Source organism: Sapajus apella, unplaced genomic scaffold, assembly GCF_009761245.1.
Source record: "Sapajus apella isolate SASKATOON/1434 unplaced genomic scaffold, GSC_monkey_1.0 scaffold93, whole genome shotgun sequence".
Taxonomy (NCBI): Eukaryota; Metazoa; Chordata; class Mammalia; order Primates; family Cebidae; genus Sapajus; species Sapajus apella.
This window is the reverse complement of record NW_022437033.1, coordinates 5,309,972-5,328,450: the sequence shown is the minus strand read 5'-3', so window position 1 is coordinate 5,328,450 and position 18,479 is coordinate 5,309,972. Positions and strand designations below refer to the sequence as shown.

Sequence of the window (18,479 nt, the reverse complement as noted above, 5' to 3'; positions counted from 1 at the left end):
AAGACTCTATTCCTGCAGTAGACTTCTGCCTGGACATCCAGGCATTTTCATACATCCTATGAAACATAGGTGGAGGCTCCCAAGTCTCAACTTTTGCACTCTGCACACCTGGAGGCTTAACACTACATGGAAACTGCCGTGGCTTATGGCTTGTACCTCTTGAAGCAGCAGCCCAAGCTTTTGGCTGGAGTTGGAAGCAGTGTCCAGAGGCTGTGCAGGGCAGCAGAACCCTCTGCCTGGCTCAGAAAACCATTATTTCCTCATAGGTCTCTGGGCCTGTGATGGCACGGGCTGCTAAAAACATCTCTGAAATCCCTTTGGGCCTCTTTCCCATTGTTATGACTATTAGCATTTGCCTTCCTTATAGTTAGGCACATTTCTGCAACTAGCTTGAATTCCTTTTCAGAAAATAGGCTTTTCTGTTTTACCACATGACAAGGCTGCAAATTTTCCAAACTTTTATGCTCTACTTCCTTTTTTTTGAGATGGAGTTTCCCTATGTCATCAAGGCTGGAGTGCAGTGGCATTATTTTGTCTCACTGCAACTTTCACCTCTCAGATTCAGGCAACTGTCCTACCTCAGCCTGCTGAGTAGCTGGGACTACAGATATATGCCACCATGCTGGTTAATTTTTATATTTTTAGTAGAACAGGGTTTCAGCATGTTGATCAGGCTGTTCTAACACTCTGACCTCAAGTGATCTGCCTGCTTTGCCCTCCCAAAATGCTGGGATTACAGGTGTAAGCCACCATGCTCAGCCCTTCTGCTTTTCTATGTCAGTTCCAGTTTTACATCATTTCTTTGTTCATGTACAGAAGCATAGACTATTAGAAGCAGCCAGGCCACATTTGAATGCTTTGTTGCTTAGAGATTTTATTTCACCAGATACCCTAAATCATCTCTCTCAAGTTCAAAGTTCCACAGATTCCTAGGGCAGAGGCACAGTACCCCCAACCTCTTTGCTAAAGCATATCAAAGGTGACCTTTTCTCAAGTTTCCTGTAAGTTCTTAATTTTTAATTTAGAGCTTCTCAGCCTGAACTTCATTGTCTGTACAACTATCAGTATTTTAATCACAACAATTAAACAAATATCTATGAAGTTTCAAACTTTCCCTCATCTCTCTCTTCCTCTGAGCCCTCCAAATGTTTCAGCCTTGCCCATTACCCAGCTCCAAACACCTTCCAGATTTTAAGGCGTCTTTATAGTAATGCTCCACAACTCAGTACCAATTTTCTGTATTACTCCATACTTGCATTGCTATAAAGAAATAACTGAGACTGGGTAATTTATTTTTAAAAATATGTTTAATTGGCTCATGGTTTTGCAGGCCATATAGAAAGCATGACAACTTCAGGGAAGGCCTCAGGAAACTTTCATTCATGGCAGCAGGCAAAGGGGAAGCAGGGATATATTACATAGCTTGTGCAGGAGGAATAGAGGGAGGGGGAAGGTGCTACCAACTTTTAAACAACCAGACCTTATGAAAACCCTATTAGAAGAACAGCACTAGGGGCATGGTGTTAAACCGTTAGAAACCACTCCCATACCCAACTACCTACCATCAGGCCCCATTCTCAAGCCCTGGGGATTACATTTCATCATGACATTTGGGTGGGGACACATATCCAAACCATATCAGCCCAATTATTTTTTTTCTATTAAGTTGTTTGGGTTTCTTTTATCTTCTAGATATTAACTTCTTGTCATTTTTATATTTTGTTAGTATTTTCTGCCATCCTGGAGGCTGTCTCTTCACTCTGTTGATTGTTTCCTCACTGTGAACATGCTTTTTAGTTTAATGCAATCTCATTTGTCTGTTTCTGCATTTGCTGCCTGTGCTTCTAAAGTCTTATCCTAAAAATCCTTTGTCCAGAGCAATGTCCTGAAGCATCTTTTCCTATGTTTTCCTGTGTTTTACAGTTTGGGGTCTTATATTTAAGTCTGTATCTTATTTTGAGTTGATTTTAGTAAGCGATGAGAGATAGCAGTCTAATTTCATTCTCCTATATGTGGACATCTAGTTTTCCCTGCAACACTTCTTGAAGAGGCTATCTTTTGCCCAGTGGGCATTTTTGGCTCCTTTGAGAACAATCAGTTGGCTGTAAATGTGTAAATTTATTTCTGGGTTCTTCATTCTGTTTCATTTGTGTATGTATCTGTTTTCATGACAATACTATGCTGTTCTGATTACTATTGCTTTGTAATATATTTTGAAAATAAGTAGCATGATGCCTCTAGTTTTTCAAGTATTCTGCTTGAAGCAGTCAAATGCTATAGAGAATGCCAACTCATCAAAAGAAATGTAGCTTGGGATTAGAATTTTTATAAAGGTACAAGGCCTTGGCTCTCTCTTTGAGTCTTAGCCAGGGAGGTACACTCCTAGATATTACCCTAGAAGGGGCATAGCATAAAACTTTCTGTAATTCACTACGGAAAAAAATGCTTCACAGATCTCTCTCCAGCAAATCTTCTGGCGTCACAGGGGTAAGAAAGCCTACAAACAAGATGAGTCTTTGTATTGTCTCCATTATTCTTGGACCCTTGGAGGTTACAATTTGTGTAGATGTTTGTGTGTGTTTGTGATTGTGTGTGTGTTTGTCAAGAAGGCCCAGGAAGCAAAGGATGTTCTAGCATCAGAGCTCACTATCAATACAGCAACAAGTGCCTATACACAACTGAGAAAGAGTTTATATATAAATTCACCATGAAATATTCATGTAACAGATTTTAGAAATGCAATGCTTTGATTGTTAACAAATAATGACCTATGATTTTAGAGACAAAAAGCATAATCATATTTGTATTAATAAATATGAAATACTAAATTTCAGAGTTAAATATTCAACTGCCATTTAGTGTGTGAGCAAAGATTTTCATGAATGCGTGAGATATATCAAAAAACTGTGTTAAAGGTTTTCGTTTTTCTTATATTTTTATTCTCTTTTTTATGGTATTGCAGCTTGCAGATAAAGCTATTTTCAAATAATGAGGATTTTTAAACACAAAGGCTTAACTGTACTACTTCATGGGGATTCTGAAGCAAAGATTCTAATTTTGGAAAAAAGGGCCGACAAGAAGGATTAAGTACATCTGTGATTACAATTGCTTTATATTGCTCGAGTGATTAGAATATGTTTGAAGAACAGAAAATGCCATGACGTCAGTTTAAACAAAGAAAAAAATGACAAGTAATGATTTCTTGCCTCTTGAAAGTACAAATACCTCAGGCTGAAATTTCATAGCAAATTCTTTCTTTGGAGGGTTTTATATTCTGAAGGAAGGATTACCAGGTATCAATGCTGCCCAAGAGAGGAAAGAGGAATGATTTTGGCACTCTCTAGACTGAGGTCCCTGTTCTCAGATCCACCAGTACCCAGTTGTGCAATCTTAAATTACTTAACCTTTCTGAACATCAGTTTTTCCATCTATAAAATTGGGATAATTATATCTCCCTTCTAAGTGTTGTTATGAGAGTCAAACAAAATTATGTATGTGAAATGATTTATTAGTCTTAAATTTCCACAACAATGGAATTTTTAACATCTTCATTCATTGAATAAAGTCTGGGTAAAAATGGGCTTTGGGTATAATAATTATACTCATTATTTCCTGGTTTCTTACTCTTTGTCAGATTTTGAATTCTATAAGCATGTCCCCCACACCAAGCTACAGACAACAATGAAGAGATGAAAAGAATGAAAGAAAATGAGGAATAGGAGAAGAGACAGCCAAAATTTGATTTGCAGGTAATTGGCTACCCAAAGGAAGAAACTCAAATAAATGAAGCTGAAAGAATAACTAAAGGCATAATAGAAGAAAATTTTTCTGAGCTGAAGAATGGCTCTGCTGATGAAAAAAAGTTAATTGGGCTGGCCTTGGTGGCTCACGCCTGTAATCCCAGCACTTTGGGAGGCTGAGGCCGGTGAATCACAAGGTAAGGAGATGGAGACCATCCTGGCTAACACGGTGAAACCCTGTCTCTACTAAAAATAGAAATAATTAACTGGATGTGGTGGCACACACCTCTAGTCCCAACTACTCAGGAGGCTGAGACAGGAGAATTGCTTGAACCCGGGAGGCGTAGGTTGCAGTGAGCTGAGATCACACCACTGCACTCCAGCCTGAGGAACAAAGCAAGACTATTTCTGGAATAAAAGAAAGAGAAAGAAAAAAAAAGAAAAATGTGAATTGTATTTCAGTTAAAGTTAATGAAAAGAGAAAAATATGCAGACAAATTCTTGTGATATTTTTGAATTACATGGACAAAAAAAAATTCTATATACAGCTCAGCAGAAAATTCAGGCAGCAGAAAATTCAGGCAACTCACAAAAGAACACAAAACCCAATCTGATGTCAGAACTTTGCTCTGCAATATTGAGGACTGGAAGGAAATGAAGCGGTGTCTACAGAGTTCTGAGGAAAAAGAAGGCTGTGACCTAAGTCACCTTTACCAATTTGAGATACGATTCATAGATAAAAGTTTTATTTCACCATGAAGAAGGAAGAGCCAACTTTTATGCTCTGAAAAACAGAACTAGGAAAAGTACAATATGATCTAATGATCTACCTGGAATATACACCAGAAAAAAATGGAAACATAATAAAATAAAATTATATGGGAGTTCTAGAGCTTTCCTAGTTAAAAATATCAGTGTACCAGACAATAATTATTATAAAAAGTAAATATAAATGTTACTAATTATACAGAGAATTACATTCACAACAGAAATAAAAGACATGAAATATCTAGAAGTGATCTTAAAATTATTGTACTTAAGTAAAGGGAAATAAAAAATGACATATGAAAGCTTATTTAGAAAATATTGTAATAACTGAAGATCCATCAAGATTTGTAATGATCCACTGAATAAGAATTTTACATATTATAAATACATTCATTTTTGTAAAATTAGTTTATAGTTTTACAAAAGTATCTATGAAGTTCCAACCTTTCCCTCATCTTTCTATCTTCTTCTGAACCCTCCAAATTAAAATAAAACTATCATAGGAAAAATTGAATTAAAATGATATTCTAATATTCTTCTATAAAAATAAACTTTTGATACTTGTAATAGCTAGGAACCTGTTGAAGAAGTGAAAAAAGGACATTGCAGAGAGATTTGCTCAACCAGATATTAAAATGACCGTCAGTCACAGGCATTAAGAATTTAGTACTGATGCAAGAATCAATAGACAGATAAATCGTGTGAACTATATTGCTCTGAAACAGACTTTATTACAGAAACAAACTCAACAAATTAAAAGTGAATTACTACAAAACAATGGAAGCAAAATATTCCTTCAATGATATCAAACAAAGAAGACAAATATTGGAAAACCTCTTAAGTATATCCGCACCTCAAATCAAATACTAAGGTAAATTTCAAATGGATTAAAGCTGAATGTAAAATAAAGAAGCCATGAAAACTCTAAAGAACATATAGGTGGATATTTAACATAATGTTCAAGAATTTGTATATATTATGATTACAGAGTCATAATATTAACTGAGGAGTTCTAAAGGATAGAACTCTTTTGCTTTGGTACTTCTATTGTTCCATTCTCATGCTGTGATAAAAAGCTGCACAAGAGCTTCATAAATTATAAAGAAAAGACGTTTAATTGACACAGTTCCACGGGGATGGGGAGGCCTCAGGAAACTTTCAATCATAGCAGAAGAGAAAGCAAATATGTCCTTCTTCACATGGCAGCAGTAAAGAGAATGAGAACTAATCAAAGGGAGAAGCCCCTTACAATACCATCATATTTTGGTTGTGAGAACTTACTACCATGATAATAGCATGGGGGAAACTGACCCCATGATTCAATTACTGTACCTCCCATCTACCTCTCCTACCACACATGGGGATTATGGGGATTACAAATCAAGGTGAGATTTGGGTGGGAACACAGACAAACCATATGAGGCTGAATACTTAAATGTTCCCAAATTTCCTATATTGACACCCTACCTCTCATTGGGATAGTATCAGGAGATGGGACCTTTGGGAAGTGATTAGGATTAGGTGAGTTCATGAGGGTGAAGGCCTTATAAATATGATTAATACCCTTATAAGAGCCAAGAGAGCATGTTTCCTTGCTCTACTCTCTGCCAGGTGAATATTGAACAAGAAGTCAGTCAGTGTGCAACTCAGAAGAGAATCCTCATCAGAAATAGAAAATGCTGGCATCCTGATTTCCAACCTGGAAACTCCAGAACTGTGAGAAATAAATTTCCATTGCTTATAAGCCACCCAGCGTATGGGATTTTGTTACAGCAGCCCAAACTGACTAAGATAGTTCTCTATCCCCATTATTTCCTCTGGTCAAAATAATGGATACTAGCCACAGGATTGTAAAGCGACTTATCACTTCATTTCATTTCCAGAAAATTGGTTTGATTACATTTTTTAGTTCTCAAATATATCTCATAGGTGTATCTGTTGATATATAAATTTAGATAATCTAATATTTTAAAGGTATAATGACAAATTATTGGTGGTGGTATAAAAACATAAAATTTTCAACATTAAACAAAGTTAATGGGGGCAATATCATTTTGCTATTACAATAGGGTGGAGAGGAAGAAGATTGGATAAGATATCGTTGAAGTATTTCAACTTTAAACAATTAAAAACCATCTTTGTAAAAGTGTCCTTCTCTTAAATCTGGAAGAATTTCCATGACATGAGGTGTGTCATAGAAAAATAAAATCTCATTAAAAAAATCTTGTAATCAAGTTGTTTCTTTGGATTGTGTTCTTTTGTATCACATCAAATGTGTTGTTTTGGTCTTAGGACTCTCAAAAGCTAATCAGAGCATTCAAGGGAAGAAAACCCTCTAAATATAAAAGCAATAGGAAAACTTACCTCAAGAAGAACGTTGTTTCCTTGTACATTAACTTCTTAATGTATGTTCCTTATGCTTTTGTTACAATGTATTTAGGGACAGTTATTTCTAAAGTGAACTTGACACTGTGGAATTTCTCAGGGTCTCATTTTTGAAATATCCCTTGGAATATTGCCATAACATTTCTTTAATATGATCTCACAGAATATTTAATGTTATCAAGTATCTCCTCTTTGATATATTATTCTCTCCTGTTTAAGTTCTATGGTAGAGCTCATCATTCTCTTCTTCCTGTAGCAGAATATTCTGGTGATCTTTTAATTTTCTTTCTTATTTTTGGATCAATGAAAATGTTGATTTTCTCTTTTAGTCCATTAATTATTTGTTTAGTTATGTCAAGAGTAATATTTAACTCATATATTTTGTTTCATGTTAAGTACTTTATCTCTGAGATGATTGTTTATATCAGTTTATATCATACTCAATTATTGTTCATATCAGTTTGTTTATGCTTCTTAGCTTCCTGTTAAATGAACAAAATATTTGTCACTTTTTTAAATCTCTAAAACTTATCAACATATACAGACATGTTTAAATTGCCCAATTGACTCTAACTTCTCAAGCACAGTTTACCTGTAAACTGTTTTACATGGAGTTGTACTTCCATTTCTTTCTTTCTTTCCTTACTTAGGAATTTTTATCCTACAGCTCATACTCCCTGAAAGTTATATTTTTCTTCTGTTTTCTCTCATGAATGGCTTGAGCGATGGAAACATCCCTAGGAGACAGTGTTACAAACTACTTTTTATGATTGTTTCCAGGCTCAGGATTTTCACGTTGAGTTGAGATTGCACACCTGAGCCCCACTAACTCTGGTGCATAGTGTTTTTCATGCTTTAGGTTTCTTGCAGAAAGTTAATGTTGGGTATTTAATCCAAGTCCTTTATTCCATCCGGTTCCCTTTGGGGTCTCAATGCATCAACTCTGGTTCAACTTCAAGTCTCAAGATGGTCAAATTACTACCCATCTCCTGCCTTTCTATTATTTTCTCTTACTGCTTTCAGATCCTTACCTTCATTTCACTTAATGCAATTTATCAACAACTTCTTTGTTTTTATTTGTGTCATTTGGAATTTGTCTTTTGCAACTAGACTGAAAGTCTTATAAAGAGAGGGTCTACATCTATTTCCTTCATCGCTGTGTAAATCCTGGCAGGTAAAGGTATTATACTGTCTCAATAAAACAAGGGGCCTAGAGCTTGAATTATCTTGGAAAGTGAAATGCTAATAGTGGTTGTCTCTTGAAGAAAATATATAATTTTAATTTTTGTCTTTACATTTACAGTTTCCAAATTTTCCCCAATGACAAGAAAAAAAAAAAAAAAAGAACAAAACTAAACAGAAAATATATGAGTTGGTCTATGATTACACAGCTTATAAACATTATTACTTTTGGCATAATTTAATAAAACCAATGACAAATCTGTAGACCCACTAATAAAGACATATCTGACACTTGGAAGAAACAGGTTTAATGGACTCACAGTTCCACATGGCTGGGGAGGCCTCACAATGATGAAGGAAGGCAAAAAGAGTTCTTTCATGGAAAGAGAGAATGAGAGAGAAGCAAAAGCAGAAACCCCTTATAAAACCACCAGATGTCATGAGACTTATTCACTACCACAACGGTATGGGGGAGACTGCCCCCAAGACTCAATTATGTCTCACCAGGTCCCTCCCACAACATGTGGAAATTATGGGAGCCACAATTTAAGATGCGATTTAGGTGGGGATACAGAGCCAAACCATATCATTGGTCCCTGACAAATCTCACGTCCTCACATTTCAAAACCAATCATGCCTTCCCAACAGTCCCCCAAAATCTTAACTCATTTCAGCATTAACTCAAAAGTCCACAGTCCAAAGTCTAATCTGAGACAGGGCAAGTCCTTTCTGCCTAAAAACATGGAAAATCAAAAAGCAAGTTAGTTACTTTCTAGATACAATGGGGGTATAACTATTGGGTAAATATAGCTATTCCAAATTGGAGAAATTGGGCAAAATGAAGAAACGAAAGGCCCCCGAAATCCAGCAGGGCAGTCAAATCTTAAAGCTACAAAATGATCTCCTTTGACTCCACATCTCACATCCAGCTCACACTGATGTAAGAGGTGGCTCCCACAGCCTTGGGCAGCTCTGCCTCTGTAGCTTTGCAGGGTATAGCCTCCCTTCTCGCTGCTTTAATAGGCTGGTGTTGAGTGACGATGGATTTTTCAGGTTCACAATGCAAGCTGTCAGTGGATCTACCATTCTGGAGTCTGGGGGACGGTGGTCCTCTTCTCACAGCTCCACTAGGTGGTTCCCCAGTGGGGACTCTGTGTGGATACTCAGACTCCCCATTTCCCTTCTGCACTGCGCTAGTAGATGTTCTCCAGGAGGGCCCTGCCCCTGCAGCCAACCTTTGCCTGGGAATCTGGGTGTTTCTATATATCCTCTGACATCTAGGCAGAAGTTCCCAAACTTCAATTCTTGATTTCTGTGCATCTGCAGGTTAACCAGCACGTTAAAGCTGCCAAGGCTTGGGGCTCCTATCATAGGAACACCCACATAAATAAAGCATATATTATTAGAGCAAAAGAGAGAGATAGGCTCCAGTATAACAATAGCTGGAGATGTCAACACTCCACTGTCAACACTGGACAGACTTTTGAGACAGAAAATCAACCAAGAAACATAGGGCTTAATCTGCACTATAGAACAAATGAATCTAATAGATATTTACAAATCACTTTATCCAATTGCAGTAGAACGCACATTATTTTCCTCTGCTCAGTGATCATTCTCAAGGATAGACCATATGCTAGATCACAAAGAAGTCTTAACGTATTCAATAAAATTAAAATAATATCAAGTATTTTCTCTACCCACAAAGGAGTAAAACTAGAAATCAATAACTAGAAATTGTGAAATCTATACAAATACATGTAAATTAAACAGTATGCTCCTGAATGACCAGTGAATAAATGAAAAAGGAAATTTAAAATATTTCTGAGACAAATGAAATTGAAAACACAACATTCCAAAACCTATGGGATTCAATAAAAACAGTACTAAGAGGAAAATTTATAGCTACAAGTGGCTACATCACAAAAGTGTAAAAACTCCAAATAAACAACTTAATAATAAAAGAATAAAAAACAGGAGCTAATCAAACTTGAAATTAGCAGAAGAAATGCAAAGATCAGAGCAGAAATAAATGAATTTGAAATGACAAAACAGTACAAAAGGTCAAAGAATAAAAAGTTGTTTTGCTGAAAAATTAAACAAAATTGACAAACTTTTAGTGACTTTAAGATATAAAGAAAGAAAATCAAAATAAATAAAATCAGATATGAAAAAAGGCACATTACAGTTGATACTGCATAAAGTCAAAGGATGATTACTGGCTACTATGAGCAACTATATACCAATGACTTGGAAAATCTAGAAAAAGTGGGCAAATTCTTAGACTTATGTAACTTACCAAGATTGAACCAAAAAGAAATCCAAAACCTAAACTGATCAATAACAAGTAAAAGATCAAAACCATAATAAAAAAAAGTTTCCCTGATAAGAAACCACCAAGAACTGATGTCTTTACTAATGAATTCTACCAAACACTTAAAAAGAACTAATAGTCTTCCTACTAAATATGTTCCCAAAAAATAGAGAAGGGAATACTTTCAAACTCGTTGAATGAGCCCAATATTACCCTGATACTGAAAGCAGACAAAGACACATTAAAAAAAGAAAACTACAGGCCAATATAACTGTTGAATATTGATGCAAAATTGTGAACCAAAATACGAGCAAACCAAATTCAACAGTACATTAAATTGTCATTCATCAGGACCAAGTGGAATTTCTCCCTGGAATTTAAGGATGGTTCAATATATGCAAATCAATCAACATGACACATTGCAACAACAGAATAAAGGACAAAATCAATATGATCACTTCAATTGATGCTGAAAAACCATTTGATAAAATTCAACATCGCTTCATGATATAAACACTAAAAAACTGAGTATAGAAAGAACATATCTCAACATAACAAAAGCCTTATATGACCGACCCACAACTAGCAGTATAGTAAATGAGGAAAAACAGAAAGCCTTTCCTCTAAGATCTGGATGCTCCCTTTCACCACTGTTTTTCAACATAGTACTGGAAGCCTTAGGGTAATCAGATAAGAGAAAAATATAAAGGTTATCTAAATGGGAAAAAAAAAGAAGTGTAATTATCATTGTTTTCAGATGATATGATCTCATATTTGGATAAGCCTAAAGACTCACCAAAAAATATTCAAAATGATACAGAAATTCTGTAATATTGCAGGATACAAAAATCAACGTACAAATATTAGTAGCATTTATATATGTCAACAGTGAATAAACTGAATACGAAATCATAAAAGTAATCCATTTACAATAGCTACATAGAATTAAATACCTAGGAATTAACCAAAGAAATGAAAGATTTCTATAATGAAAGTATAAAACTCTGACAAATGAAATTGAAGAGGGCACCAAAAAAGGAAAGATATTCCATGTTCATCAATTAGAAGAATCAATACCAAAATGTGTATACTACTCAAATCAATCTACGGATATAATGCAACTCCTATCAAAATACCAATGACATTTTTCACAGAAATACAAAAAAACTATCTTAAAATGTATATGGGCCTTTCCATGCTACCCACAGAGGGGTCCACATGGTTTTCTGGATTCCTGCTGTAACTTAAAAGGAAACTTTCACAATGTCTGAAGCCCTTGATGTCCTGCAAATGAAGGAGAAGGATGTCCTTAAGTTCCTTGCAGCAGGAACTCACTTAGGTGACACCAACCTTGACTTCCAGATGGAACAGTACATCTATAAAAGGAAAAGTGATGGCATCTACATCCTAAATCTGAAGAGGACCTGGGAGAAGCTCCTGCTGGCAGCTCGTGCCATTGTTGCCATTGAAAACCCTGCTGATGTCAGTGTCATATCCTCCAGGAATACTGGCCAGAGGGCCATGATGAAATTTGCTGCTGCCACTGGAGCCACTCCAATTGTTGGCCGCTTTACTCCTGGAAACTTCACTAACTGGATCCAGGCAGCCTTCCGGGAGCCACGGCTGCTTGTGGTTACTGACCTCATGGAGGACCAACAGCCTCTCATGGAGGCGTCTTATGTTTACCTACCTACCATTGCTCTGTGTAACACAGATTCTCCTCTGCGCTATGTGGACATTGCCATCCCATGCAACAACAAGGGAGCTCACTCAGTGGGTTTGATGTGGTGGATGCTGGCTTGGGAAGTTTTGTGCATGCGTGGCACCATTTCCTGTGAACACTCATGGGAGGTCATGCCTGATCTATACTTCTACAGAGATCCTGAAGAGATTGAAAAAGAAGAGCAGGCTGCTGCTGAAAAGGCTGTGATCAAGGAAGAATTTCAGGGTGCATGGACTGCTCCGGCTCCTGAGTTCACGGCTCCTGAGCCTGAGGCTGCTGACTGGTCTGAAGGCGTGCAGGTGCCCTCTGTGCCTATCCAGCAGTTCCCTACTAAAGACTGGAGTGCTCAGCCTGCCATGGAAGACTGGTCTATAGCTCCCACTGCTCAGGCCACTGAAAGGGTAGGAACAACCACTGAATGGTCTTACGCTGTTCTTGCATAGGCTCTTAAGTAATATGGAAATAAGATTGACAGAAAATAAACATCAGTTTCTAAAAAAAAACAAACAATAATGTATATGGAACCACAAGAGACCCAGAATACCCAAAGTTATCCTAAGAAAAACGAAGAAAACTGGAGGAATCACATTACCTGACTTCCAATTACACTACAGAGCTATAGTAACCAAAATGGTATGATACTGGCATAAAAACATACACATAGACCAATATAACAGAATAGAGAATCCAGAAACAAATCCACACAGCTGCAGTGAACTTACTTTTGACAAACAGGCCAAGAACACACACTGGTAAAAAAAAGATAGCCTCTTCAATCAATGGTTCAGGCAAAACTGAATATTCATGTGGTGAAGAATGAAACTAGACCTCTATCTCTCAACATATACAATAATCAAACCAAAATGAATTAAGGACTTAAATCTAAGACCTGAGACTATGAAACAACTACAAGAAAACTTTGGGGAAAATCTCCAGGACATTGATCTGGGCAAAAATTTCCTGAGTAGCTTTGCACAAGCACAGACATCCAAAGTAAAAGTAGCCAAATGGGATCATATCAAGCTGGAAAGTTTCTACATAGCAAAGGAAAGAGTTAACAAAGTGAAGAGACAACCCAAAGAATGAAAGAAAATATTTGCAAACTACCCGCCTGACAAGGGAATAATTATGAGAACATATAAGAAGCACAAACAATTCTATAGGAAAAAAAATCTAATAATCCAATTAAACAATAGACAAAAGGTATGAATAGATATTTCTCAACATAAAACATATAAACGGCAAATAGGCATATGAAAAGCTGCTATGCATGTAACATAATATTACATGTACCCTCATTAATATGTACAAATATTATGCAGCAGTTAAAATTGCTTATAAATACATGCAATATATATATATATTTGTATTTAAAATTCACTCTCTCAGCAGTTAGATATGTAAAATTAATTCTCATACTAAAAATTCTCAAAAATGCTAAAGCCTGTAAACTACATCAAGGGTCCACTTTACCTAATCATTCTTAGTGGTAAGAAAGGCATTATCTTTGTATGTTAGTGAAATTGTTAGACATATACCATTAAATGAGGTCCCATGGAACCCTAATCGTTCAGTTTTGGGTACTTGATGCCATTATTGGCTTCAGAGTAGTAAGAATCCTGAATGGACACAAGGGAACATTACTGAAAATTAATCACATTTGCAATAAATAAATAGAACTTACTTAACTGAATCTGTAAAGAGATTCTCAAAAATCAAAGCTGGGTAGAAAGCATGGCTTTTTAAAGGAACTATGCATGTATATTTGATGATTCGTTGAGCTTTCAAAGCCATGAAATTGGCTGTTATTATTCATCTAGTCTACTTTCTGAGTGCTACGCCAAGTTCCAGTGTAATTTCCGTTGCCTTTCTGCAAAACTTACCATTTCTAGTCAGGCCAAATTTAAATTTACTATAATCAAGATTCTATTCTTTTTACTCTTTCACGTGACCAGTTTTTAAGCTTGCTTGGCTCACCATACTTGCTGTAATAAACATGTAGGTCTCTAGTCTTCATTTTGAAAGCTAATCCCAAATGCTCCCTTTGATTTGCAAAATCATTTTCGAACTGCTTTTTCTTCAATTAGGGAATTTTTTATTGGATTCATTTGTCAAGTGCTCTTATCATTTCATACTGCTCAGATATTAGAAAAAAAGATTTCTCATCCCTTTTAACTATTTGTTAACATAGTTATATTATCCGATTTATTACCTAGTTTAGGATTTTCTACTCAGAATAAAGGATTACTCAAGTTACCTTATAGAGTGCTTCAGTTTAGGAATAACTGCTAAGTCACTTTTAAATTCTTTACTTCTCCCTCAGTTATAATGTGCTTGGGAAAGGCAAGCAAAATCTTACCTACATGGGTAAATGGAAGTAAGATCTCCTAACACAACATGTAATAGTCCTAGTCTAAGAATTTTACTGACGTAGAAAGGTAATACCCTCCAATAGGTAAAGTGGACTTCTGATGTGGCTTGAAAGACAGCATTTTTGAGAATTCATAGTGTATCGATGAATTTTACATAACAACCTTACTAGTGTATTTTAAATGTCCTGAAATTATTTATTTTCAGACTATTATAAACTGAAGCCAATAGCAGTGTCAAAACTAAAAACTGAATATTGGGACTTCATGGACTGTACAATAGAAAACACCATGCAGTCATGCAAATAATGGGATAAAATTATTTTATGACATGGGAAAGTGGACACAATTTGTTACACGCAAAATCAGGTTAATAAACAATATATGTTCCAAGTCTAATTCCAAACATCATTCCAATTTTTTAAAAAACTCTACTGTGAGTGCCAGACCAGCTACATCACTTGTGGAGCTGAGCGCAAAATGAAAATGTGAGACCTCCCTACTCAAAACTTATTAAGAATTTCAAGAAGGTAACAGCAGTGCATTAAACCAAGTGCCCTTCTAAACATGGGGCTCTGTTTGACTACACAGGTTGTAAACGCATGCTCTGTTGTATATATATGTATACATTACATCGACTATAAATATATACACCTGAATGCCAAAATTGTATTACGTATTCCTGAGTGGTAAAATTATAGGCGATTATAATTTTCTTCTTTGTTCTTATCTAAGTTTTTACATCTTTGACAATGAAAACACTATTAAAGTGATTAGGAAAAATAATCACACATGTTATCATTAAAAGATGATACTTTTAATCAAAGGCAGGAAAATTTTCTGGAAATAAAAGTACATAGTGTTTTGTCTGCATAAATTGTGCCAAACAAGTTAGGTACCTTATATGACACCTCCTGCCATTACTTACGCTGTGAGGTAATATTATTTACCCTTTTATAGGTTCTAAGTTTTAAAGTAACTTGTTAAGTCATAAGAGGAGGATTGACGCTTAACAATAGAAATCCATGCTTCCCCATCATAATATGAAGCAAAAGTCAGAAAAGCTGACTGAGGTTTCAATAAGTAGTATCTTTGAACTTTCGTTTTTTTAATCAATTAAGTAGATACTATATGATAGTAACACTTCTTCTTAATGAACATCACAGCCATGGAAAGCAATAGAAAGATATGCTTTGATAATCATAATACCCCTTTGCTTCTCTGTTCAAGAAGTCATTTAGTCTTGTGCCTGTGTTTGTGTAACAAAAACTAAAAGCCATGTCATACCAGCGTATGTAACATGTATTCCTGTGGCCTGGTAATTTACACCCAAGAACAGGTTTTACATCCATGATGAGTAACTTGTGCAAAAATTTTAAGTATGTTCCTCCATTGTCCATCTTCTGAATTCATCCTTTTCCAATAAAGGAACAAATGGTGAGCTGGGATTTAAAGCCAGGCAGTTTGACCCCAAGTAGAGTATTCAATCACGACTCTATCTTGATTCTAATCAAAGGATGCTCTTTACAGCAGATAACCCAAGTATTTCGGTCCAGGAATGCATCACCAAGGAAAGAGATGTATAGCAATGTCCTTAACAGTATGATGATTTTATTAATGGTTTGATTAGTAGCAGCGGAAATTTAAAACACGAAAAGGTAATAAAAAAGGAAGCATGAACTTAAAATATATATACAAAATGCCCTCCTTACATATGCCACTAAATTTTGGATTGGAGGTATGAGAGGACTACAAGAAACAATATTTTTCATCACAATTGATAGTTACTAAATCTTTTCCTCAAATCCAATTGCATCAAATGTATTTGGGTATTATAAGACCTTCCAAATACCAGGTGCAGAAACTTACTCTGATTGAAACATCAGTCCTCTTTCAACTCAGCTAATTAATCATGAATGAGAGCATGTTCAATTGAACTTTAAACATTTGCTTATGTCATACACAGGCTGGTTGGCAAGAATACAGCTGGTAGAGCGCAACCAAGAACCGAATGGACCAAAAGTAGCTATCAAAAACCTCTTCCCCTCTCTCCTTCCCTCATTCTCCCTTCTCTTTCTTCTCATACCTTCTCTTTTCTCTCTCTCCCCACTCTCTCTTTTCACTTCCTTTCCCTTCTTCTCTCTCCACATCCCTGTTTCCATTCCTCTCTCTCTTCTTTCCTACCTTTTCTTCTATCTCTATCCCCCTTCTTCTGCTCCATTTCTTCCGCTTCCCACCCTTCCTCTTTCAACACCCCTCTTCATTTCACTCTCTCCCTCCTGGCTCCCATCTTCTCTCCATTCCTCCTTCTCCCTCCCTCTGCCTCTCCTTCTCTTGCTTTATTTTGCACACCCCACCCACTCTGCTTCCTTCCTATCCATCTTCAGCTCCTCCTCCAGATGTCCACTTAGGCTTTGCAACCGCCCTAGGCTTCAGCTATAGGCCAGTGATAGAAGTCCAGATGTCTTTTTCACCTACACATCATCTTTTTTATTTTGCTTCATTTTATTATTTGGCATATGCTATTTTCCTTTCTTGTCCCATTGAATTTCATACTGTATGTCTTTTTCCTGATCCCTCTAGGAGGAAATACATCCACCTGCTCAGTTCTTTTGGTTTCAGAATTTCTCTACCTCTTTTGAACAACTTTCATTTCCTCCTATTTGTTACCAGCTAAACAAAAATCAGTTTGCTGTCACTACATCATCTTAGAAACAAAGCTAGAACTAAAACAATGCTTTTCTAAAATTGTGCTTTCTTCATAGCCTTTGTAATTTAAAAGATATGTAAAATTTGATAATTAGGCATAATAAACAAGTTATCAGAACTTAAAAATAAAAGGGAGTTAAACAGTTATGAAACAGTTAATACATGAGCCACACCTCTGTACCACTTGGCAGCCATTATCATTTGCCAGCTTAAGAAAAGTCTCTAGGAAACTGATAACCAGAAGTTGGAAATTATAATGAGGGTCCCAGCTTTTCTGGAGGGATGAGCTTTTCCACAGGGATAGTGGAGCTTTCTATGCTGCCATTTTGATCTGTTTCTCCTGAGAGGATGTTAGAAAGTAGCTCAATGACTCCAAGAAGACCAGATCACCTGTGCCTGACATACTTTCATTTCTCTAGTTCGTTAATGATATGGGGTGTAATTTTATAAAAAATATCTGAAGAAAGATACATCTAGGCTGGGCATGATGGCTGATGCCTGTAATCCCAGCACACTGTGAGGCCGAGGCAGGTGGGTCACCTGAGGTCTGGAGCTTGAGACCAGTATGGCCAACATGGTGAAACCCCATCTCTACTAACATACAAAAGTTAGCCGGGCATGATGGCAGGCACCTTATGCCACTGCACTGCACTGCAGCATGGGCGACAGAGTGAGACTTAGTCTAAAAAAAAAAAAAAGATACATCTCTTTCTAGTCACGATTCGTCACTCAACAGTAATGTGTGCCCATTTTCTGCCAGGCGTGATCTACAGTGATGTTAGATTATCTTCTTTGAATTTGAGTGAGTCGACTCAATTTCTCAGGCTGCTAAAGGTAGATTTTTACAAGATGAGCACTTCTGTATTTAAAGAGAACAAAGTCAGTGAATAGTAATTGAGTGTTCTCAACATCTACTGGTAACAGAAACCTTCAGTAATATATAATGGAATTGTTTGAAAGCAGGAACATAAGGTGCTTGCACTCTTGTGTAACATTAAGTTGAGTAAACATTTACATAAAGAAGGGGTGGAGGAGGTTGGGCTCCATTTTCTGACAGAGGATGAAGAACACTGGCGGGCACTCTCTAGGGACATGACAGGTAAAGGAAATGCCAGAAATTTGACTGAGGGAAAAGAAGTCTCCAGGGTAGAGGCTGATGGATATGGAAAGTATATTATACATGACCTAATTAACTTAATGCATTCTTAATTAGGTTAAGGGAGTATCTATGTTTAGGCTGCTGCCAGAAACTAGTTAGAGAAAAAAACGGGAAAATGAGAAAACTTAGT

At 36.4% G+C, this 18,479-nt stretch overlaps 1 pseudogene across 1 annotated transcript; it reads left to right on the top strand.

Moving 5' to 3' along the window:
• The first annotated feature begins 11,617 nt into the window (after positions 1–11,617).
• Positions 11,618–12,555, top strand: LOC116535261 (annotated as a pseudogene). The gene has a single exon (XR_004262121.1). The product of XR_004262121.1 is annotated as a 40S ribosomal protein SA pseudogene (transcript).
• The last annotated feature ends 5,924 nt before the right edge of the window (positions 12,556–18,479 follow it).